General features: G+C 39.6%; 1 pseudogene; it reads right to left on the bottom strand.

The window, feature by feature from the left end:
• Positions 1-2,079: 2,079 nt before the first annotated feature.
• Positions 2,080-8,230, bottom strand: LOC118562143 (annotated as a pseudogene).
• Between the last annotated feature and the right edge of the window lie 16,938 nt (positions 8,231-25,168).

Here is a 25,168-nt window from a genome sequence, read left to right as displayed (position 1 = left end):
GTAATTCCAACAACTTGTAAAGATTGTTGTTTTTTGGATCATTACCATCTAGTGCCATGCCCTGACCCATGAGATAAATGATGGACGTTATCTCCTTTACTAGCATGTCACGTCTGTGCTGCTGTTTAACTTTTAGCTGGGTGTCAAGCTGGGACACAATAGACTGCTCTTGGGAAGTATACATGTTGTAGTAAGCCACGGCCTCTCTATGATATTTGCTACTTTCATGTTTCCGAAAAGAGCACACAGCATTTTTCCAGTTTTGGAATCCAAGCACAGAGAAAGCATGTTCATTAGTTTTGCTTAACCCCGAACCCAGTCCTTTAATAGTCCAAAGGCGACACTGAGTGCAAAACATTTTTGCACGCGTTTGACACAATGTTAGCCACTGGAAGTCTTTAAACCACTGTGGTTGAACAAACCGGCTTTTCTGTGTTGCACCTTGTACACGTCTTGTACCCGACAGAATTGCTGGGTCGTCTGGTTGGTGAGACTTTGTCAGATCCCTGCAACAGTCACTGGAGCAGTGGACTTGTCAGGCTTGTAGAAGGAGCAGAGGTGGAAGCTGAGAGCTCTGGAGCAATGGAGGAGTCTATGGGCAGGGCAGAAGGCGGCAAATGGTTTCCTGGAGGAGCAGCAATAACAGTCAGTGAGTGACAGAATAAGCAAAGTGGTCAGTGTTAGCCGGAGCCAAGGCAGATGAACACCGAATGGAGAATTAATTGCTGGCTAAATGAAACGCACCAGACACAGTGTGGCACATTGGGGCAGCCGACGCAGTAGCGTTACATCCAGGGCTGTCACTGGCTGGTATTACAGCGGCAAAACAGCAAGGTGGAGCAGCAGACCTGTCTTCTAAAGTTTCCCCAGGGGGTTCACGGTCAGCGTCGAGTGAAGTGACGGCACCTGCTGCAGTTCCCTTAACTTTTGGCATTGTGCCAAAAAAATCTGTTATTTTTTTGCGTTTCATTTTTAGTAAAGTAAAACCTTAAAGCTAACTAAGCAAACGACGCAAACGAAGTAGCGGACTCCAAAGCAGCACGCTAACTAAGCTAACGAAGCAAATGAAGTTGCGGACTCCTAAGCAGCGCAGAGGTGGGAAAACTTTTGTTTACATCACATGACACAATCAGCCAATACATTTTTAGATGGGATGATTTAACGCTTTCTCATTGGAGAATGGTGCCGCTGCCATAGACTACTGTGCATTTGAAAAAATAGCTATTGATAGCTTTTTTGAAAAAATAAAAAAATAGTTATTGAATAATTTAATTTTATTTATATATATTATTTTACATGTTTGATCATCAAAAATAGGTAGGGCCGCGGCCCTACCGGCCCTACCGGTTCCGCGGTCCTTGTGGGGACCCATACATGCAGGAATACTTAGATCTTGCCATGGAGCACAATCATTTACAGAAACCAGAATACTGCCAGTCTTCAACTGAACTGTATCTGAAACTAAAAGAAATTGCTCAGCTATGAATTGAAGGAAGCTTTATTGTAATGCTGGTGAAACATTTACAAAAAATGTCTGGAACACGTTTACAATTTGTCAGCAACGGATTCAATTTTTAAAGTGTGAAATAAAAGAAAAATTTGTTTAAAGAAAAATTGTCAAAATGCTTCCTAGGGGAAAAAGCTATCCTCAAACACAACATTTTAGATTTTTTTTTTAACAAAAGCAACTGGCTTTTAGGTGCATTAATAACAAAGAACAAGTTTTTAGAGTCTAAGCTCTAGCAGATATCCAGTTCTGATTTATAAGCAACCAAATCCTGGGCTATTTTCAATTCCAAAGTCCATTTGTGACTTAAACAAACTGTATGATTCCAGGAGTGGTAGTTTCAGCAAGTTTGCACATGTGTTTGCCATTGGGAATGGAGAGTCATCCAGGAACTCGATCCGTGGCGATGGTTCGAAGCCAGAGGGAGGAAGTGACGTCAGGCCAGTCGCAAACATCAAAATGTTTTCCACAGACGCAGCAGTCTCACTTTTTGCAAATAAATAAAGGTGTTCAGGTGTACAAGAGTAATGTGGTATTCCAGATAGGTTAAAAAAAACTGAGCAAACCTTCACAATCGAGGAGAGAGTCTGCCCAATAGGCCAAGGTTTGATTTTCCTTTAATCTCCTGTTGCTCCTGGAAGGGCTGAGCGTAGGTTTGAAAAGTCTCTCTAGCTCAAAGCAAGTGAGTCGCTTTTCAATGTGGCACAGGACAGGGGTCAGCAAAGTAGGGTGTTGCTGTAGTGCAGTCAAGAACTGAAGGGCTGAAAGACCATGTTTGAACCTATAAAGTGAACACAAACACTGTTTCAATCACAAAGATTCTATAATGTTACCGTGATGAAATTTCTTTTGAACACTTCTGTTGGGATTACATACAACAGGCAAGAACACAGGCTGCAGTGTTTTTTTTCTCTAAACACATATCCTGCTGAAACTTTATAGAAAAGAATAGATATAGAAAATAATATATAAAAGAATAGACCCTGACAAACATGTGAATCAAAATTCACATGTTTGTCAGTAACCCTGTTGACAGTGTGCAATCCATCTTTGCTTTGGACATCATTCAGATTAATAATGTACTTCCAATTGATCTGGCCACTGGAGCTGGTTAATGGACTGTAAGTCTGTAGCATATTTCGAGCCAGTTTCAGCATGTGGCAAGCATCCATCATCAAACACCTTCTTACCGGATGTGGAAAGAAGGTTTTCAAGGGCTCTGCTGGGTTTCCCTTGAGGTGGCAGCCAAGTAGATTGCACATGCTGATATTGGAGGCATGCCCATCCATTGTTACACATACCACTTTTATGCCGTACTTATGAAGTTCCTCCAAGGCATGAACACGAAGAACCTCCCGAGTCTCTGGCAACAGGCACTTGTTGAGGTAGTAGGCTATCAGGGTCTTCCAGTGGCCTTGTAGGCCATCCACCAGAAAAACAAGAGCCTCAGTTGCAACATCATTTTCATTCAGACCATCCCCCATGTCAACAAATCCAGACATTCTCTGGGTATGCGGGTTGTACTGGACATGTTTTTTAATGGCCATGGCATCCAACATCAGACACACACGACCATATTTATCTGGATCTTCTTCTCGTCTTCTCTTTAACATCTCCAGCATCACCATGTTAAAGCCAGGCCTGGCATCCACAGAGCTCATCCACCTTGTTCAGAGATAAGAATATGCAGATTCATGTGTCATTGTACAGTAGGAATATAGGAACTGTGATTTGGAACCTGGATAATTAGACTGAAATTACTTTTTGTGCCAAGTGCCTTGAGACAGATGTGGTAAACTAAAGCTATAAAAAGTATTGAAATTAAAGACAATATATTTTTTGATAGTCATAATATTTTTGGATCTCCACTTACTGGAAGTAGAAATGGTTGATGTTAAAAAATATCAGATGTAGGTGTGCAAACCTTTCACTACTCACCCAAAACAGAATAAAGTAATATTCAGATTAACATTAAAAAAGGTTTTCATATAACTCAAATGATACCTTTGCAACATGTGCGGATGGGGGAGGTTCATATTAAGAGTCTCTCTAAGATAGTTGGAAGCCTTGGGACCATGTAAGTGGAGAGTGATAGCAAACTCCCTCTGGTCTGTATAGTAATAATGGCTCTGTCTGGATAGACGGTGCACTGGAAGATCCGAAATGTATTTAAAAGACAGAAATGACTAAGAACCATTGAAATCTTTAGGAAGTCTTAAAAAGGAAGGCATTAATAAAGTTTATTTTACACGTTTTTTTTTCATTCTACCTGAGTATGTATCAAGCTGCTCTTTCAACTCCTCGTTTATGATTTTCTTCTCTCTGAGATCTTCCAGAAGACTACTCACAGTGCTCTTTGCCCTTCTCTCTCTGTCCTTGGCATTCCTTCTCTCTCTTTACAGACTCTCCACCCTGTCCAAGGCTTCCCTCAGTCTGGCCCTCAGGTCGTCATTGGATGAAGGCAGAGCATAGGAGTGGTCCTAGTACAAAAATAGATAAAAAAAAAGTGATGTTTAGCACATTTTCATTATTACAGTGTGTTCTTAATTGCCCCACATTTTTACTTAATTTATAATTAAATACAGACATGCTTAAATGTAATGCATCGGTGTTGTCACAAAAGTAAAATCACTTTTGTAATTTCACTTTTGTGACAACTTTTGTGATACAGATGCAATGAAAAATTGTCTGGCCATGATACTTATATTTACATTAAGAAATTATTTTAACTTCATTATTTGGAGCTATACCAAAAGTATAACATTTAACAATGTGTCCTTTAATGAAGTGTGTATCTTTCATTCAGTCGTGCTTTTGTTTTATTCATAATAACTAATAAGCCTGTGTGTCCTTTTGTTTGGTTGTCAATTTGATGTTGACAGACATACATGTTTTCACTAAGGACCTAAACAAGGAAAACTCTATATTTAAATAATTACTGTTTTGAATTAAACAGGGATCTGGAAAAATACTTTTTTTTGAAGTGTACAACAAGATCTGTCCATGTGCAATTTCTGTCTTTCTGGTAATTTTGCAGAAAATTCCTATTAACTACAGCAACATCATAACATTCACAGATGTGAGGCATAGCCAGTCATTAATACTCACAAGATTGGGCACAGTGATGGGCTCAGCCTCTTGGACAAGATAGTAAGAGTCCAGTGACAGGAGCTCTTGTGCCTTCATTGAGGTCTGAGACGTCCTGGTAGCCACAGACTAAAACCAAAGATATAGAAATAATTGTGTAGTTTATTACAAAATACATTATTTTTTTCCTTCAGATAATATGGCATTGAATTATAGTAACCTAAAACATAGTCATACACCTACCTTGCACAGATGAGCAGAGAAACAGAAGACTGACGGAACAGCTTCAGCTCTGATCCTGACGGTCTGACCAGTCCTGTCAAAGTCCTCCACTCTAAAATGCTCACTGCAGAGCACGGATGAAGGACTAGCAGAAAATTCTTCTCTCCTTACCACTGTTTCCTATTGCTTTCTTAAAGCTTTATCTTTGGGAAACCTGCAAAGTATAAATTATTTAAGTAGTTTAGTCATATGAATTGAAAAACATTGTTTCTTGCTAGCTGGTTTGTCCGAAGGTTTGTCGATATGAAGCGCGGGAATTCTCAGTATTTCTCCCAAAGTCAGCAAATTCTGTTTGTTAAATGATATTATCACGGGCAAATAATATCTTACGGATTTATTTCATTCTTACCTGTGAAAGTAAATGCCACTAGATCTGGTTTGTTCTGTAAAATGGTTGGTACCATTCCTGTGCTGGTTCCACGCAGCACAGGAATGAGGCATCTTCTCCAATCAACGTTCACTACAAAAGACGTTCACTACTTTCTGACGTCGACGTACAAACCTGCGCCGAACGAGGCGTCTACGTATATATGTCTGTGGGCAGCTAGTAGTGGCATTGGTTTAGCGGCACTGGTTTAGTGACTTCAGCTCAAAAGATTCATCTGATTTTCCCCTCATAAATCGGATTCTGTTCTTAGCAAAGTTCCATATTAGCAAAAGCAAAAACAATCTGACTCTGGTAATAAAAAGGCCATAAAGACTTTAAATATTGCACTTCCGGTAGTAGCGGCAGCTAGTAGTAGCACTTCCGCTGCCACGAAAATGCCACAGCCGTTGCCGCACTCCTGTTGCTGTTTTTGGGCAAATGATGTGTTATAGATGCTTATTAAATACTTTCAAATAATCATGTTTTATTGATAATATTTCCAATAACCATTTGTGGCAATTTTACCAGCCGGCTGCCACAAGGTGTCCCAAAGCAGGAATTGCAGAGAACTGGACCCAAATGCAGACGCTGGTAGAGACAGGTAGGTCAACAATAAATGTTGTTTTTACTGGCAAACTGAACTCACAGACAACAGGAGAAACACAGAAATACCAGTCATAGAGAACAGGCTACAACACAGGACAAAACACACAAGAATACAGGACACTGAACTTCAAAATAAAACAGAAGCACAACAAGGTACAAAATACAGACCATGACATGGTATTTGCAGGGGTTAGGGTTCACAGGCAGCAAACACCTGCATTTGCCTTTTGTCCACAATTGTTTTGGCAAAACACCCCACAATCATCCTGCAAAGTAAAAAGGAACACGAATGGTTCCCTTAGCTCTTCATTCTCCTCTTGATCCAGGCGATCGGACAGACACCTGGATCCTTGTGCGATCTTTCTTGTCCATGGAGATGACTCAGTGAACATAAAGTTTCCCCTTAAATGTTGTGGTGCCACACCACCTTGCTGCCTCCATGGTGTCATGCAGCAGAGTATCTGTTGTGTCTACTACTAGATGGTGCACGAGTAGAAAATGAAAGGAGAGAAGAAGTGGAATGAAAAGTATGTACATGATGTTACTGTTCTAAATAAAATCTGTTAAAAGTTATTTGCCTACGTGAGCTTCTACCTCGTCCTGGCTTCCAAACATAACAATTGGCGACGATGACGTCTGTACCCATGCCTGCACCGTTCCTGCCCTGCAGTGGAGAACCTGCGGTCCCATTTTCCATGTGGCGGAAAACGTTTGAGAACTACTTAACAGCTATTCATGCTACTGGCAACTCCTGGTCCGATGCTAGACGCCGTGCTCTGCTAATTCATGCACTTGGCTTCGAGGGACAACGTTTATTTTACACCTTGCCTAACGCCGGCACTTCATACAATGACGCAATGACTGCGTTGGAACTAAAGTTTGCACCGAAGGTGAACGTTGTTGTGGCGAGACACCAATTCCGACAGAGAATGCAGAGGGCGGATGAGACTGTGCATCAATGCATGGCTGCTTTACGTGAGTTGGCTATTACATGTGCTTATGGAACCATGGAGGACGAGATGTTGCGGGATCAGCTGACTGAGAAGGCTTATGCACCGGAGGTGAGAAACAGGCTTTTACTGGAATGTTCGTTAACGCTGGACAGCGCTATCTCGCTGGCCTGTCAAGTGGAACACGCTTCTCAGTCGTCCAAACTCCTCAGTGGAGCTACTGCTGTTCACACGGTTGCCCAGCGCGGACCTGCTCAACGCAAGGAACAAAAACGGCAAGCTGTTTCTAAAAATAGCTACACGCGCACTGCGCAGCAGTCAGCGCACACCTGTTACCGCTGTGGATCGACAAATCACTTAGCGAATGCAAGAAGCTGCGTCGGGTGAGTCTGCTGATTGTGGATTACTGATTGATACAGGATCGTCAGTTTCTATCATACCAGAGACTCTGTACAACGGACATTTTCCTGAGTGTCATCTCTCTGCACCTCAGGTGAAACTAGTCACTTACTTGAAGCAGGATATTCCTGTAATAGGATGTTTGGAAGCAACAGTTACCCTTTACGACAACGGTGCTGCTTCTGCTTCTTTGTATGTAGTTAAAGGAGGATCTTCATTACTCGGCATGGATCTGATAAAAGCACTGAAATGGACATTTAGCTCTGAATCAATCCGTGCTCCATCCCCTGCACATGCTTCGTCTGCTGCACCTGTGTTGCTGACAAAAACAGATTCTGCTTTTATTGGCTGTGTTGCTGGGTTTGTGCACAAAGTTAAAGTACGTGAGGATGCAGTTCCAGTTCGGCAAAAACTTTGCCGCCTTCCATTTGCAGTACGAGACGCTGTGTCAGAGGAACTGGATTTGCTGTTAAAGGAGGGAATTATCGAACGCATTGATGCTTCTCCCTGGATTTCGCCTATTGTGGTCACAACAAGGAAAGAGGGCAGACCAAGATTGTGCGTTGACTTAAGGGAACCTAATAAAGCAATCGTTGCCGACAGTCACCCTTTGCCCCACATGGATGAGCTTTTAAGTGAGCTCAGGGGTGCCAGTGTTTTTTTCACCATAGACCATAGGGATCTCACAGCTTTTATTACACATAAAGGACTTTTCCGTTACTGCCGTGTTCCCTACGGGTTGGCCTCTGCTCCATCTGCATTCCAAAAATGATGGAAACTGTGCTTAAAGGACTGCCAGGTGTGCACAATTACTTGGATGATATAATTGTTTCAGGATCTTCTCTACAGGAACACGACGAACGACTGCGTGCTGTGCTCCAGCGTCTTACGGAGGCAGGCCTGACACTCAACATGCAGAAATGTACATTTACACAGTCCAGCCTCAAGTTTCTTGGTCACATCATTTCCAAAGATGGCATCCTTCCTGATCCAGATCATAGTGCAGCTGTCCGTGATGCACCGCCACCACATGATCTACCTTCTCTGCACTCCTTCGTTGGCATGATCTCCTGGTACAGTAAGTTTCTTCCAAATTAGTGGAACCAATACGGGCTGTGCTGAGAGAAACTGCTGACTCTGGTTTGGTATGGACTGAAAGGGCTGATCAAAGCTTTAAGGACTTAAAAGACCTTTTACTGAACAGTCCTGTTCTGGATCTTTTTAACCCATCCCTTCCTACCATTGTCACCACAGACGCTTCAGATTACGCCCTGGGTGGTGTCTTGACCCAAATACACCCAGATGATGTTGAACGAACTGTAGCATTTGTATCTCGTACGCTGACCTCTACAGAACGGAAATACTCCACGATGGAAAAGGAGGCTCTTGCTTGTGTGTGGGCCATGCAAAAATCGAGGTCTTATCTTTGGGGCCGACGTTTCACGCTAAGGACTGATCATCAAGCACTGACGACATTACTTGCTACCAAAGGCATTGGGCGTGCTGGCATGAGAGTCGCACGCTGGTCTGCGCGTTTACTGTGCTTCACCTCTGATTTGGAATACAGGGCTGGATCACAAAACCAGGCTGCAGACTGTTTATCACGGTTGCCGCTCCCTATGGACTCTACTCCTATTGATGAACTGACATTGTTGCAGCCGTAGTGTCGGCTCTGTCTGTTGCTGAGTTCACTTCTGCTTCCTCACAATGCCATGAACTCACACTTTTACGTGGACAGATAGAGAAAGGCTGGCCAAAGTGCAAGAAGGCTGTGGACCCTGTCTTAATACCATACTTTCACATCAGGAATGAACTTTCTGCATCTCAGGATCTGGTCATGAGAGGTGAACATCGATACATCGTTCCTGTTGCTTTACGTGCTACTGTCATTCACCTGGCACATGAAACACATCAAGGCGTTGTACGCACAAAACAGAGACTTCGTCACCTCTACTGGTGGCCCCAGATGGACAAAATGGTTCAGTCTGATATTTCTTCATGTACAACTTGCCAAATGAACGACAAATCTGCTCAAACTGCTCCTGCTCCTCTACAACCTATAGAACTGCCGAACAGATCATGGGAGAAAGTTGCTCTGGACATTGTGGGTCCCTTTGAAACTGCTGCTTCTTCGTGTAGATTTGCTATGACATTAGTGGACTATTACAGTAAATGGCCAGAAGTAGCATTTGCTCACGCTGTAACGACTGATGTTGTTATCACATTTCTGCGCTCTATTTTCAGCAGAGAGGGGAACCCACAGTTTCTTTCCAGCTCTTTGGCAGATTTTCTCAGAGAGAGGGGAATATCTCATCTTCGTACAAGTGTGTACCATCCACAGTGCAATGGTGCTGTTGAAAGATGGAATAGAGTTCTTAAGGAGACAATCCTAACTGCTGAACACATGCAGAAAGACTGGAAAACCACAGTGACTGATTTCCTACAAAACTACACACTAAAAAAACAAGCATGGGGGTAGTAAATTCAGCTTAAATAAATACACAATTTTAATATAAACATTTAAGTTTGCAGCATTTATTTGTTAAACTAAGTAACCAGCTTGATTAATCTAGGTAAACCAACTTGAAAAATATGAAAATAGCCATACTCATTTTCCTGTGTAATTTGAATGCATGACAATGCAACAGCTCAACTTGTCTCAAATTTTAAGTTGTTTCAGCTCAAATAATATTTTTAAACCTGGGTGAGGCCACTCAAGCAGCAGACGAGACTCCACGTGCAGCCTGTTTGGAAAGTCGACGCACTCATGTCTTCTTTGCACAGAGCTACTATCTGCTTTGGAATTTCATCTTTTGTGCTTTGGAACATCTGACAAGTTATCTGTCGGGATCAGAATTATTGCTGGAGGACCATTAACCGACTACGTGGCTGCCCGGGTAAGCCTTCCGGTAGCTATTTCAGTAGCTCGCTAGCTACTGCTATTGATTGTAGATTGATTTATTTTTACTGGTTTATTGTTTAGCAGTATTTAGAACGTTTTCACCGATTCCTGTTCACAATGAACTGGTGCTGTAAAATGTGTAAATATGAAACTCCCAGAAAGACTGAGCTATTAAAACACTACAGGCTACGACATGTGCATTGTGGGCAATTTCTGCCTTGTCTCTATTGGGGAGTTGAAACTCGCAGAGAGGTTGCCATTCGCTGCTTAGTGGTCTACCTTGGGGAAAATGAGGACAGTCTTTTTGAATATGTGGTAGGTGAAAGTGAATCCCCTTTCAACACCTTGAAGTTAAAGCGAAATGGAACTTTCCTTTCATACCGTCTTTGTGAATCTCTCACCAGTATCTGTCTCTACCTATCCTGTCCTTGTTTCTTTTTGCTGCTGCTTGTTCAGCATTAGTGATCAAAAGGGATAAAGTAACTTTTAGTACCTAACTTTTCTTTGCACGTCCTTAATAAAAAATATTCATGTTTCCAGGGAACTTTGCAACATTTGTACAGAAAAGTATTACAGCCACTAGAAATATAAAAATTGAGAGTACTTCCATGTTTTAATTAATTACAGAAAAATGTCAGAATTTTGTCTTCCAGTGGCCCTAATACTCTTCCATACATTTGCCCTTCACCATGTTAAAACAAGGAACAAGTGCAAAACCAGAATCTGTTATTCACAGCTGTGGTGGTGGGCACCATCAACAGGACATTGTTTGTACATATAGGTTACATCGCAGAAATTCTGACTGGCAGTCAATAGATAACAGGACATCACAGGACATTTTATGTTAATAATTATGTAGAGAATTGAGTATGCCAGCTCAATGATATCCTCATACTGATATTTGTTTCTGATATTCTTGCTTTCAGGATCCTGAGAGCCAAACTGGAGATCTTGATAGTCGGGTGATGAAGATCCTCGTCACCAAAGGTACTACAGCATCTGATCCAGCAAGCACAACCATCTTCTTAGAGGGCACAGAAGTTCTGCAAGGGTTAGATGTGCCAAGGGCCTGTGCTTTGCTGATGGGCCTCATCTATGCCCTCAATCTAAGCTACCCACAAGAGCTTTTGAGGTATTTCAGAAGATGTTCCTTAGATTAGATAGTCACAAATACAGCCCAAAAGTCACATCTCTAAGGCAAAAGCTGCAAGGAAACCCCTTTGAGCCCCTTAGCTGAAAATCAAAAATGATTACCTCATTTGTGCTATGATGGACTTGCTGTTCAAGTTGCTTTTCCAAGTTTATGCAGTGTAATGTCTTTCAACCCACATCTGATTGCTGTTCATGTTATTCAAGTCATGTCTGAGAGCTGGAATATTGTTTTCAGCTGATCCAGAAAGTTAATTTGCCTTTATGGTTATCCATCCAAATTAAGGGCATAGTTCATCAGTTTTGTAAGAGTGACAGTTGATTAAAGTCACTGACTCAACTTGTTTAGAGCTGCTAACACTACACTGTAAACACATAATAACCCTAAATACACACATAACATACTGTACATACTGCACACACTGCTTACTGTGACACACTACATACACACTACACATAAAGCAAAGAAATACACACCAACACATAAAATATTGACCAAAATTGCAACAGAAAGATCATTAAAAAATGGAAATGAATGTTAAAAAGCTCTGAAATGAGAGAATTATCAATGGCAGGTTTTTGAAGGTGCTGTTATTAAGATATTTGCACTTTGTACAAAATGTTCATAAAATAAACGGTTTTAATTGTGAAATATGTTTCTTGTTTATTATTTCCCCCAACTTGAGCAAAATTAGTTGCATATACTATAATTAATATGTTTACTTTTTGCATGGACATTTTTGAGTAAAAAATGTTTACGTATACATTTACAACAACATAAAAAAGAATGATGAGATAACAAAATTTTAAGGAATATTGATTAAAAAACACATGGTCATTGTACTTAATTTTTTGTTGTGCCATGAACATAAATCACATACAATCAATGTGACAATTCAGTAATGTATACAAAGAAACAAGTAGATTCAACTTGAGATAGCTTTGTATTTATGTGGCTATTTAAGTTGGTGTTGTTATGCTGGACTAGTAGCGATTACTCAATAAACAATGAAGTTGGGACAACTTAAAAAGATCTATGCAAAAAGTAAACATACCTTTTTAAGTAAACCCATTACATTATTTTTTAGAGTGTACAGAGCAACGCCACATAACACAACTGGAGTATCTCCATCAGAACTACTGCACAACAGGAGGATGAAAACAAAAGTGAATGTCTTTCCGGGTTCAGAGAAAAGCAGAAAATGCACTACAGTACGAGAAACAGTTAAACAGAAACAAGAGAAGTCTAAACAGTATACTGACAAGCACCGTGGAGCCAAGACACCAACATTCAAACCTGGAGATATGGTGAGGGTAAGAAGACCTCATCATCGGGCGCGCATGTGGCGCAGCGGGTAGCGCGACCCATATACAGAGGCCTTAGTCCTCGACGCGGTCGACCCGGGTTCAAATCCGACCCGCGGTCCTTTGCCGAATGTCTCTCCCCCTCTTCTACCCCTCTTCCTGTCAGCCTACTTTCAGAAAAAGTGAGCCACTAGAGCTGCAAAAAATCCCAAAAAAAAAAAAAAAAAAAAGAAGACATCATGTTCGCAAAGGCTCATCTAGATTTACTCCACCGCTGTGTGTTGCAAAACAGATTGGAGGAAGTACTTATGTACTCAGTGACAATAAAAGATGGAATGCTGCCAGACTTTCACGATACTCTGCAGGTATTCCATGTAAAACAACAGAACCAGAAAAGAGTGACCTAGGGGTTCAAAGGAAAAGTGTTAGAACTGCTGCTCAACCAGTGTGGTTCAAGGACTTTCAAACAAGCAAATGAGTACATAAAGAGTGTGTGTTACATGTTTTGGGTACAGGTGAACTAATTCTCATGGTACAAAATGTTTCAAACACCTGGATTTTATTTTTCAATGGCTACATTTGTTAATTATGTTTCATAGTAACTTAAAGTGTTAAAAGTACAGGGTTGCTGAATATATTTGGTTGGTTCTGTTGGCTTAAGTAACCACCTACTTTGATTTCAGCTAAAGTTATACTTATGACATACAAACTGTTAAATGAGGTTGATGTTCAGTCTTATGCTAAATGTGTACATGTAAGCTTTTTAAGTAAGGGGGAATGTTGTGTCTACCACTAGGTGGTGCACGAGTAGAGAATGAAAGGAGAGAAGAAGTGAAATTTTGTATGTACATGATGTTACTGGTCTGCTGAACAAGTTCTAAATAAAAGCTGTAAAGAGTTATTTGCTTACGTGAGCTTCTACCTCGTCCTGGCTTCCAAACATAACAGTATGCTCCTGTTAAAAAAATAAAGAAAACAATTATTAAAGTAAGGGTTGGATAAGGCCATAGCGGGCAACATACCCCAGTCCTGGCATGTTCTCAGCTTCCTCTAGAAAGGAAACAGATTATGGTTCTTGGTTATCGGCACAATAACAATGCAAGATGGGAAAAATTAAAAAATCTCAGTGGCTGATTTTAAGTGTACTGGTTTAATGAAAATGGAGAAATGACAGCAAAACAAACTGACAACCCACCTCTACCCTTTGATGGATGTGGTACAACAATGCTGCTTTGAACAATACCCGATGCTTCAAAGACAGCTTCGGAGTGCCTGAACTTTTTAAGAGGGACCTCTTCCACATCTTGAAATAAGTGGAGGGGTTTGGCTTTCGTCGTCAAGCAATAGTTTGACTACGTAATAATTCATCACATGACCTCTCCCCTGTAATCCTTTTTGATCACATCACCCTTTTCTTTCCCGCAAATGGTCTTCTTCTGACCTTGAGGATTTCATGAAAACATACATTTTTAATGAAAACATTCATGTTAGTCAGTTGACAGTGAACACAGAAAAACAGGTGATTTAAAAGGATCTGGTGATTATCTGATCTGACATTGAGGGCACTGACGGCATGGAGAAGTTCTGCAGGAGAACAAGACACCACCATCTCCTAACTTGCGACATCTTTTCCTTTGATGAAGGAAATGCAAGAAGATTCAAATATGTTTTTAAAAAATAATATCTTGCATACTAAGCATAATGCATCACAAGTTACACATACCTCTGAAATCACAATTGGCCCCCATTACATTGTTCAGAGTGTAATGTAAGTCAAGAGGTACTGTGGAATATAATATGCATATTCCACAGGATAAAATTTTTAAATGGTGTTTTGAATGTTGAAAGCACAATTTTTTTAGATGACAGCAACAATATAACACTGGGTAGTGTTAATTATGTTGTACTGGCCTAATCCTTCTTCGCTACTGAAGGCCCATTTTTACCCCGGTTTAAGATTTGACAATAAATGAGAAAACATTGATCAGAGGTAAAACATTGTAATATGCATATTTAATTTATTAGAAATTAAATATGGAGACAGAGTATTACATTACCATTTGTAGTGTTCATTATACACTCAAAAAAGCCAGATTGGATGTGTGCTAAATTAATCTAAGTTTGAAGTGTTGGTTTTACTATATATAGTCATGTTTTGTGGTTGAACATCATTAAGTAATGTTATTTTAACATTATGTGGAATAAGTTAACATTTACTAAATTCAGTTATGCTGACAGAACCTAATGCTTATTGGGTAAGATATCAAGTGACGTGTACAACTCCGGAACAGAAGGTGGCAGCAGTGTGCAAGCAGGGAGTGCATTAAACTTTACTTCAAGAATTGCAGAAGAAGAGAGAGCAACAAACGCGGTTAAACGGAGAAGTTCCAGAAGATAAGGTAAATCATTTACCATCCATCGTCTTGAAAAAAATAAAACACTGGACAGAAATGTTACATAACTCTTTATTATCCACTCTATGATTTTGAACGATAATTTCGTCACTGAGTGTTTCGTGGTGTCATATGTGCTTAGAAAAAAAATGTGCTTAGCATTGTATTAGCATTAGCAGAGGCTGGTTAACATGCGCTTCTGTTGGTAACACGGTTGACACAAAGATGAACTAGATGTCTGCTTTCGCTTAAAGATCTAAAAAACAGTGGGTAAGCATCTCACGTAATGAATTAAGCACAGTCTATGACCATATTCTATAGAAATGTTGAATTTCAAGTGAAACAAACGTGTAATTTTTTCCTTTACATATACAGCGCTTCAAGTTGTGCAGCAGTGCCGAATTTCCACCGTGCGGCAATTGCGGCAGGGATTTATTTTTTGGAGCGGAAAATAAACTTGTGAACGTGAGTCTAGACACATGCACACACACTCTCTCTATCTCTTTATCACATACATTCAAGACCAAGCTTATTTTAATGTTGAGCACTTGTAACAAAGTGAATCAGGGTAAGGCAGAGTGTGTGTGTGTGTGTGTGTGTGTGTGTGTGTGTGTGTGTGCACTTGTCTCTCTATACTTGTGTGGCTCAATCCCTGACGGAAGACCAACATTGTGTGGAGATTCTCAGTTGTGTGGACATTTTGCTGGTCCACACAAAAATAATCATGCAATAGGCTCCTTTGACCCTAAAAATTACCCTGTAAATTTTTTACAGGTGGACCCCAGTGAGATAGGAGTCACTGAAAAGTGTGTGAATGACTCTGCTCTAGATCACCCTCTAATGGAAACTCTCTTGTACTGCAACAAAATAAGTGGGATTTTCTGATTGGCTTGTGTTGGGAATTTTCTGATTGGCTTGTGTGGGGAATTTTCTGATTGGGCAGTTCTGATCATGTGACACCATACTTAGGATGCCACTCAGAAAAGGATTCAAAACCAAGTCCATTCTATATTAAGAAGAGAGGATGCTTTTTATCTAATGTTTAACTTGTTGAGATTAGATCTATATGGAGTTAACAGATTTTTTTGCAAATGGATTTCTTTTTAAAATAAATAAATAAATAAATGAATGAATAATATTAATATTAAAAATAATGATTATTAATAATAAATAATAATTTATTAGAAAATTTATTAGAAATTAAAGATGGAGACAGAGTATTACATTACCATTTGTAGTGTTCATTATACACTCAAAAAAGCCAGATTGGATGTGTGCTAAATTAATCTAAGTTTGAAGTGTTGGTTTTACTATATATAGTCATGTTTTGTGGTTGAACATCATTAAGTAATGTTATTTTAACATTATGTGGAATAAGTTAACATTTACTAAATTCAGTTATGCTGACAGAACCTAATGCTTATTGGGTAAGATATCAAGTGACGTGTACAACTCCGGAACAGAAGGTGGCAGCAGTGTGCAAGCAGGGAGTGCATTAAACTTTACTTCAAGAATTGCAGAAGAAGAGAGAGCAACAAACGCGGTTAAACGGAGAAGTTCCAGAAGATAAGGTAAATCATTTACCATCCATCGTCTTGAAAAAAATAAAACACTGGACAGAAATGTTACATAACTCTTTATTATCCACTCTATGATTTTGAACGATAATTTCGTCACTGAGTGTTTCGTGGTGTCATATGTGCTTAGAAAAAAAATGTGCTTAGCATTGTATTAGCATTAGCAGAGGCTGGTTAACATGCGCTTCTGTTGGTAACACGGTTGACACAAAGATGAACTAGATGTCTGCTTTCGCTTAAAGATCTAAAAAACAGTGGGTAAGCATCTCACGTAATGAATTAAGCACAGTCTATGACCATATTCTATAGAAATGTTGAATTTCAAGTGAAACAAACGTGTAATTTTTTCCTTTACATATACAGCGCTTCAAGTTGTCCAGCAGTGCCGAATTTCCACCGTGCGGCAATTGCGGCAGGGATTTATTTTTTGGAGCGGAAAATAAACTTGTGAACGTGAGTCTAGACACATGCACACACACTCTCTCTATCTCTTTATCACATACATTCAAGACCAAGCTTATTTTAATGTTGAACACTTGTAACAAAGTGAATCAGGGTAAGGCAGAGTGTGTGTGTGTGTGTGTGTGTGTGTGTGTGTGTGTGTGTGTGTGTGTGTGTGTGTGTGTGTGTGTGCACGTGCGCGCGCATGGATATAAAAATCTGTGTTACCCATATTCGGGCGGGGGGGAGTATCTGCTGATTCTTACTTCATGACATAAGATAAAATTTGCTACAATGAAGAAATAAAATGATTACATTCATATTTCTCCAACACCCACAACAGTTCCCGGTGGTCTGGTGAGGGAAACTCTGAAAGAATAGGGCAAACATTAAAAAAAGAATGTACCAATGTTACGATAAAAATAAAAATGCAGACTTAAGCTTAATAACACAATCCTAATACACCGGAGAGGTGTACCTCAATGTCTTTGCCAAACTTAGTTGTCCATTGGCCTGGAGCAATGTGATGAGCTAGGTCACTGTTAACATCATTAGAGATGCAAATGAGTCACCTCTTACATGTATTAATGTCAGAAAAACCGCCACTGAACAGGACTGAAAAATAATTTTATAGCCATTGAATGAGGCTCAACTTTGAAACAGCCTTTGAACGAGGCTTTAGGCTCATTTTATTCAACCCAAATATTGAAATTCATAGTATACTCAGGCAGACTTGATAGCAACACTTAGAAATTAATTTTTTTTGTAATTTGGCCAACGTGTTGTGTACCTGCAATTTTTGAATACTATGAATTCTTTAGAACTTCCATACTAAACAAGACACAGAACAGGGCTGATTGTGATGTTACAAAACCTAAAAAATGTTTTGGAAATGACTGTCGCCAAAGCCATCTGGTTTGAGAGAGTCCAGCAAAAAGAACTCTTTCTTTGCTGGCTTCAGTACCTGTGAACCATTTTCAAATAAACTTCAGTTACAAACATCCTAAGCAGAAAAAAATTGACAAAACTACAGAATAAATTTGATAGTTCACACAATCTGAAATGGACTCACGCAGAGCAAATAGTGATCTGCTTTTCCTTACTGTTGGCTCCAGGCAGGGATGATTATGTCTTTGGACAGGTAACGCTTTTTAACAAGTGAATTTGCAGAATTGTATATCAAGCCATATCAAGGTGTGTAAAGTAATACAGAGGGTCACAGGAATAAAACAACTTACAGGAATAGCAGCCTCTGGGTCCCACATTTTTGACTTCCATGTTGGAACAACATACATGTCTAAAATGTGGACATCTTTTTCCTACAATGGTAAAAATTACAAATTCATAATGGTAAACTGGATTAACAACAGCAACGTTTCACTGTTTCGAATAGACTAATTAGAAGAAAAAAATTGAAACTATAAGGGCTTAATTCTACATGGACATCATGTTTGTTTTAATACATGACAGAACCATACATGTTTTTGGGCAGCTTCTTGAATTAGCTTGAAGCATGCAACAGAGTTAAAAATAGAAAAGACTTTGTGGATTCTTCTGAAATCAATTACAACAGCTTTAATATACCTACATTGGATTCCATACATTGAGGAAGACCCAAGCTCCAGAAGTCTTCCAGTGTCAGGCAGACATCCCCATCCTTGACAATAACCTCTGCTTCTGAGCAGTTTATGTCAAGTACATATTTGAGCTACAAATAATAAATTGTAAATACAATTAAAATCAGCGGAAAACAAATTGAAATCTGATCAATACCCATTCATTACATAATTTACAGGACACACATATATACCTACCAGCATGGCTTGGACTGAATTGAAATCATGCAAATATCCCAGAGAAGGCCAGTAGTCATGGTCACGTACTGACTGCTGTGGCACCAGTGGGCCAGAAATGGGCTCCTGTTCAGTGGTCATAAAAAAAAAAAACACTTGCAGGGATTGTTTTAATAGTTTAAAGCCTAAGGGACAACTTGAGTACAGTTACGTTTTGTTTCTTATTTCCATAGCAAAATTAAATAAACAAACTGTATTTAAATTTGTACCTTGGAAGTCGTCTCCCTGAGAAATAAAACTTCTGGCACGTTGGACTCTGAAGAAAAGAACAAAGTATTATATAGGTAACCCATGGCTGTGAAACTACAGCGAGTCTTCGTATTACCAATCCTAGTTAGCATGAAAGGCTTCAGTTGGGAAACATTTGTGTTTTGTTTGCCTCTTTTTTGTCTCATATGCCTTCTTTTGTCTTCCCTGTGCGTTTTTAATGTTCTGGTAAATCTGAGAAAATATTAAACGATATTGCTTATAATGTTATGATTATTTAACACACAATACATAACTCCATAGACATATATTTCCGTTTCACCATCACCTTTGCATGTAGATCTGCGATGTCTGCAGCCTTGGCCTCCAGGTCTTCTTCTGTCTCCTCTACCACCACGACACGTTTGTCATCATCCCCTTTTTCTTGTGTCGTGTTGTTTATCACACCTGGTGTGCGGGGGTGTCTTCCAAACAGAGCACAATAGGGTGTGTACTTTGTAGATCTCTTAAAAAAATACAATCAATAGCATTTTACAGTCTTCTATGTCCGTGTGTTGATGGAAAACTTCATTTGGATCAGCAGGCATTTTCTTCTCAGTCCTCAATTTTTGCAAGAATAAAGTGCCATTTGAGTGATTCTGACTAATCTCTGTTGATTTTTCAATTAATACGTGGACATGTCGTGGACATGTTGCTGTTACACTGTCTTACACACCTGTTTGGATGTGTTGATGCCTGCTACTACTCCCCGTAGATGGATGTCCCAATCGTTTTGATCCTCCCCACAGTATTTTGCTAGTGCAGTCTTTATATTGCGATTGGTGCGTTCATCCTGCTTATTGGCCTGGGGATGGTAGGCTGATGTAATACAGTGTTTGACACCCAAAGCTTCAAAAACACCACGGTTGACCTGTAGACCATGGGTTAAAGCAAAAATAATCAGTTTGACTGAAATATTTTTCGAGTCAGCCGATATATTACCAGGACCGTGAAAAATAATGCCACATTAGTTCCCTCACTTGATTATTGATCCTCCCCACAGTATTTTGCTAGTGCAGTCTTTATATTGCGATTGGTGCGTTCATCCTGCCCATTGGCCTGGGGATGGTAGGCTGATGTAATACAGTGTTTGACACCCAAAGCTTCAAAAACACCACGGTTGACCTGTAGACCATGGGTTAAAGCAAAAATAATCAGTTTGACTGAAATATTTTTCGAGTCAGCCGATATATTACCAGGACCGTGAAAAATAATGCCACATTAGTTCCCTCACTTGATTATTGTGTAAAGTCAACTTTAACCAAATCTGGTAGTTTTACAATATGCAATGACCATTCCTGTATCTGTCCCACCTTTCAGCTTCAGAGCCTTGGCGTTATCCTGGACAGCCTCTCCATCACTTTCCACATCCAGATCATCATCTGGTTAACTTTCATCTCTGTAGCATCAAGTTCTTTCTTCACACTTAAGCCAAACTGGTCCACAGTCCACTTTACAGTTTCAGCTCCCTTCCCTCCCTGTCCTCCAGAAAACCTTCATAAACTAGTACAAAAGACATCATTACATCATCTACTTTACACCTGAACATTAACTCCACTGGCTCCCTGTCACATTCAGTATAAATTAATCCTATGATCATACAAGACCAACCACAACCTGGACAATTCAGGATACATAACCAACACTATGATGCCATCCATTTTAGTTTAACACAGATCGCTCATTACAATAATCAGTCTCTGCTTTGCCCGTTATTGCACAACAATTAATTATCACAACTCATGAGTTTATAAAAAGGCATTATTTAGCTTTTTTGAAGTCTAATAAAACTGTTAAACCTTAGCCCAGTGACTGGAGACCTGTCCAGGATGGACAAGCCCCCACCCCCCACGACCCTGTGTGACGTCGAGCTGCGTTTCCCCATCAGATACGGTTTGATGTCACAACTGTAGGGAAAAGCCGGTATAGAAAATCCATGAAGGATGGGATGTTACATTTTTAAAAAGTTCAATAAAATTGCTCAAGGCTTATCAGAAAAAAAAATTACTTGCTTTTAAAAATAAACATTTTTAATTAGCAAAATGTTATTAATTTATTTCGTAAAGTTAAATATTGTTGAAAGTAATCTTGCCTGCAGTACTGTCTGTCTGGCAGGTGTAAAATGAGTCCATAGATCCACAGACAGGAGGCTTTTTCAGCTGTTTCTAGTACGACTTGCTTCTACAGTGAAGCTTTACATCGCGCTCCACTCCGTGTAAAAATAAAAAATAATTTAATAAAACCTCTCTGAGAATCACCTCTGGCCTCACCCAGTTAGAACCCGCTCTCCAGTCCATGTTGTAGCTGCAGTTTATTTTCTTGATGCAGTTTCCTTAATAATCAAAATCAAAATTCAGTCGAATGCAGGAAATTGTCACGCTAAATTAGCCTGAGCTAACGCTTTACTCTTTGAGTTTTAAATAAAACATAACAGCAAATAATGAGGAGGTCCCTGGTTGGTCGCTGCGTTTATCAGCTAAGTTGCTGGAAGCCAGTGAATAAATGCTGAAAGGTGACATGGCCACAGGTGGAAATAATTCATTAATTAACTGCAGGAGCAGCGACAGACTGCTTACCAATGGAGGTTGTTAGCTGCGTCTCAATTCGCAGGCTGCGTCCTTCGAAGGACACTGCCTACACATTCTTAGGAGGACCCAGCCTTTGGAGTATCCTCAGCCATTGGTAATCGGTCATCGGTCTAGCCTTTGGAGCATTTCCTTGTTGCGACACGACGTCAAGAGGGATTTCTGAGCTTTTTTCGATTTGGACCATATTAGAACCGCCCCAGTTCAGAAACTACAAGACCTGCAACCTTCTGACCTGATTTATATTATTTGACGTCAATAGCAGAATCGTTTGAACCCAGTTTGGGATTTTTGAAGCCTTTATCTGATTTGTGAAACTTTAATAAAGGAGGATTTCTGATCTTTTTTTAATCTGGACCACATTAGAACCTGCCCTGTTCAAAAACTACAACACCTGGAACCTTCAAACCTGGATTATATTATTCTACACTAACAACAGAATAGTTTGAACCCATTTTGGGATTTTTGAAGCCTTTATCTGATTTGTGAAACTTTGATAAAGGGGGATTTCTGAGCTTGTTTGCATTTGGACCACATTAGAACCGGCCCAGTTCATAAACTACAAAACCTGGATCCTTCAAACCTAGATTATATTATTCTACACTAATAGCAGAATTGTTTGAACCCATTTTGGGATTTTTGAAGCCTTTATCTGACTTGTGAAAGTTTAATAAAGGGGGATTTCTGAGCTTTTTGGCATCTGGACCACATTAGAACCTGCCCTGTTCAAAAACTACAACACCAGGAACCTTCAAACCTGGATTATATTATTCTAAGGTAATAGTAGAATCGTTTGAACCCAGTTAGGGATTTTTTAAGCCTTTATCTGATTTGTGAAACTTTAATAAAGGGGGATTTCTGAGATTTTTTTTGCATTTAGACCACATTAGAACCGCCCCAGTTCAGAAACTATAAGACCTGCAACCTTCTAACCTGGATTATATTATTTGACGTCAATAGCAGAATCGTTTGAACCCAGTTTGGGATTTTTGAATCCTTTATCTGATTTGTGAAACTTTAATAAAGGGGGATTTCTGAGCTTGTTTGCATTTGGACCACATTAGAACCGGCCCAGTTCAGAAACTACAAAACCTGGATCCTTCAAACCTAGATGATATTATTCTATGCTAATAGCATAATCGTTTGAACCCATTTTAGGATTTTTGAAGCCTTTATCTGATTTGTGAAACTTTAATAAAGGGGGATTTCTGAGTTTGTTTGCATTATGACCACATTAGAACCGGCCCAGTTCAGAAACTACAAAACCTGGATCCTTCAAACCTAGATTATATTATTCTATGCTAATAGCAGAATCGCTTGAACCCAGTTAGCGATTTTTGAAGCCTTTATCTGATTTGTGAAACTTTAATAAAGAAGGATTTCTGATCTTTTTTTAATCTGGACCAAATTAGAACCTGCCCTGTTCAAAAAGTACAACACCTGGAACCTTCAAACCTGGATTATATTATTCTAAGGTAATAGCAGAATCGCTTGAACCCAGTTAGCGATTTTTTAAGCCTTTATCTGATTTGTGAAACTTTAATAAAGGGGGATTTCTGAGCTTTTTTGCATCTGGACCCCTTTTGAACCGGCCCAGTACAAAAACTACAACACCTGGTACCTTCAAACCTGGATTATATTATTCTACACTAATAACAGAATTGTTTGAACCCATTTTGGGATTTTTGAAGCCTTTATCAGATTTCCATCCATCCATTTTCCAAACCGCTTGGTCCCTCATGGGGTCGCGGGGGTTGCTGGTGCCTATCTCCAGCGTTCACTGGGCGAGAGGCGGGGTCTTTATCTGATTTGTGAAACTTTAATACAGGGGGATTTCTGAGCTTTTTTGCATCTGGACCACATTTGAACCGGCCCAGTACAAAAACTACGACACCTGGTACCTTCAAACCTGGATTATATTATTCTACACTAATAACAGAATCGTTTGAACCCAGTTGGGGATTTTTGAAGCCTTTATCTGACTTGTGAAAGTTTAATAAAGGAGGATTTCTGATCTTTTTTTAATCTGGACCACATTAGAACCTGCCCTGTTCAAAAACTACAACACCTGGATTATATTAAATAAAGTGGGAAATATGTCAGAAGCACTTACAGCTGTTTTCAAAGTCTTCAACAGTGCAAATTTACATTGTTATTCTTTGGTAGGCCTTTCCAATTGCCTCCTTGTTTTTCTGCACAGTGAAAGGAGTGTCTGTTCCTGGGATGTTTCGAACTTCCTGAGCAACAGGGTACAATAAAACATGTGCACCATCTTCCATGTCCTGGTTAAAATCTTTCAGCTTCTTTACAGTAGTAGCCAACAGTCGATCAGATGACCATTGAGGTTGAATTTCAAGGGGAAGTGATTTCCCTCTCACAGGTTTAAGGGAATCACCTTTCATCTTCATAACATACTTCCTACATAAATCTGCAGAAAATAAAGGAAATGGAAAATGTCACTAGATGTGTGTATAGTTAATTTTAATAGAAACAATGTTAAAAATTGCATACCTTTGCTAATTTCTGTTTCTGTGTCTTTGAAAAGAACCTCTCTCTCTCTCTCTCTTTTATTGCCCTAAATTTCATAAAGGACTTTACACCTGAGCTTCCTGCTACAACCAAATATGTTAATTGCTTTTATTATTAAGTTTACATGGATTTTCATCATTAATCTTTCCTGCAGAGCATTTCAGAACACATTTAATATGCTAGTTGTTAAAGAAGACAAGTGCAGAGGTGTGCAGTATTTCAATAATAGAACACAATTTAAAATTTCAAACTAAGTTTTCAAACTACTGATTTTTCAGTAATACAAATAAAAATCTCTTTACCATCACTAGGCTGTGCATTAGCATGTGCACTGGTACTAGGCATCTCCTCAGGGACTTTGTTTGCCACATCTTTAAGAAATCTGATGTTTTTGCCACACGCACAACAAAACCCAGGGGAAGCTGTCAAGGCAGATCCACAATATAGACAGTACATCTGTGGGAGAGAAAAAGCTTGCAAGTGCAGCAAGTTAATATCAGAGATTTGTTAATACAAAAAGTGTCTGCTGATCTTCTGTATATGAATGCTTGTCCTGTGTTCAATTTAAATCTGTCACCTCTCTTTCTTTCCTTGTCATATTTCCCTGCTATTTATTTCTTAATGTCCTTTCTCTGCCTTTTTTGTCCTTCAGCTTCACATTTTATCCGTTTTCTTCAAGCATTCTCTCTCATCACCATTATTCTGCGCGCGCTCTCTGATAATTATCTACTCTCTGGTTCTCTTTTTGCCCCATAAACCAAGATTAATTTACATTTATTTTCAGATACCTTCTATACTCTCCGTGTCCCCCTTCTTTGCTTCCAGTTGTACTCTCTCCATTTTCCTCTTATGCAAAGTTACCTCGCTGATCAATACAGTATTCCATAATTTGTAGATACAACTCAGAGAAGAGGACACATACGTTAATGCAATCAAAACACTCAGGTGCCCAGTTAAGTAGTTAGTTAAGTTAGCTATGAAAGATCAGGC

This window comes from Fundulus heteroclitus, unplaced genomic scaffold, assembly GCF_011125445.2.
Source record: "Fundulus heteroclitus isolate FHET01 unplaced genomic scaffold, MU-UCD_Fhet_4.1 scaffold_81, whole genome shotgun sequence".
NCBI classification, from domain to species: Eukaryota; Metazoa; Chordata; class Actinopteri; order Cyprinodontiformes; family Fundulidae; genus Fundulus; species Fundulus heteroclitus.
The sequence above is the reverse complement of the archived record's forward strand: the minus strand, read 5'-3'. Positions and strand labels throughout refer to the sequence as shown.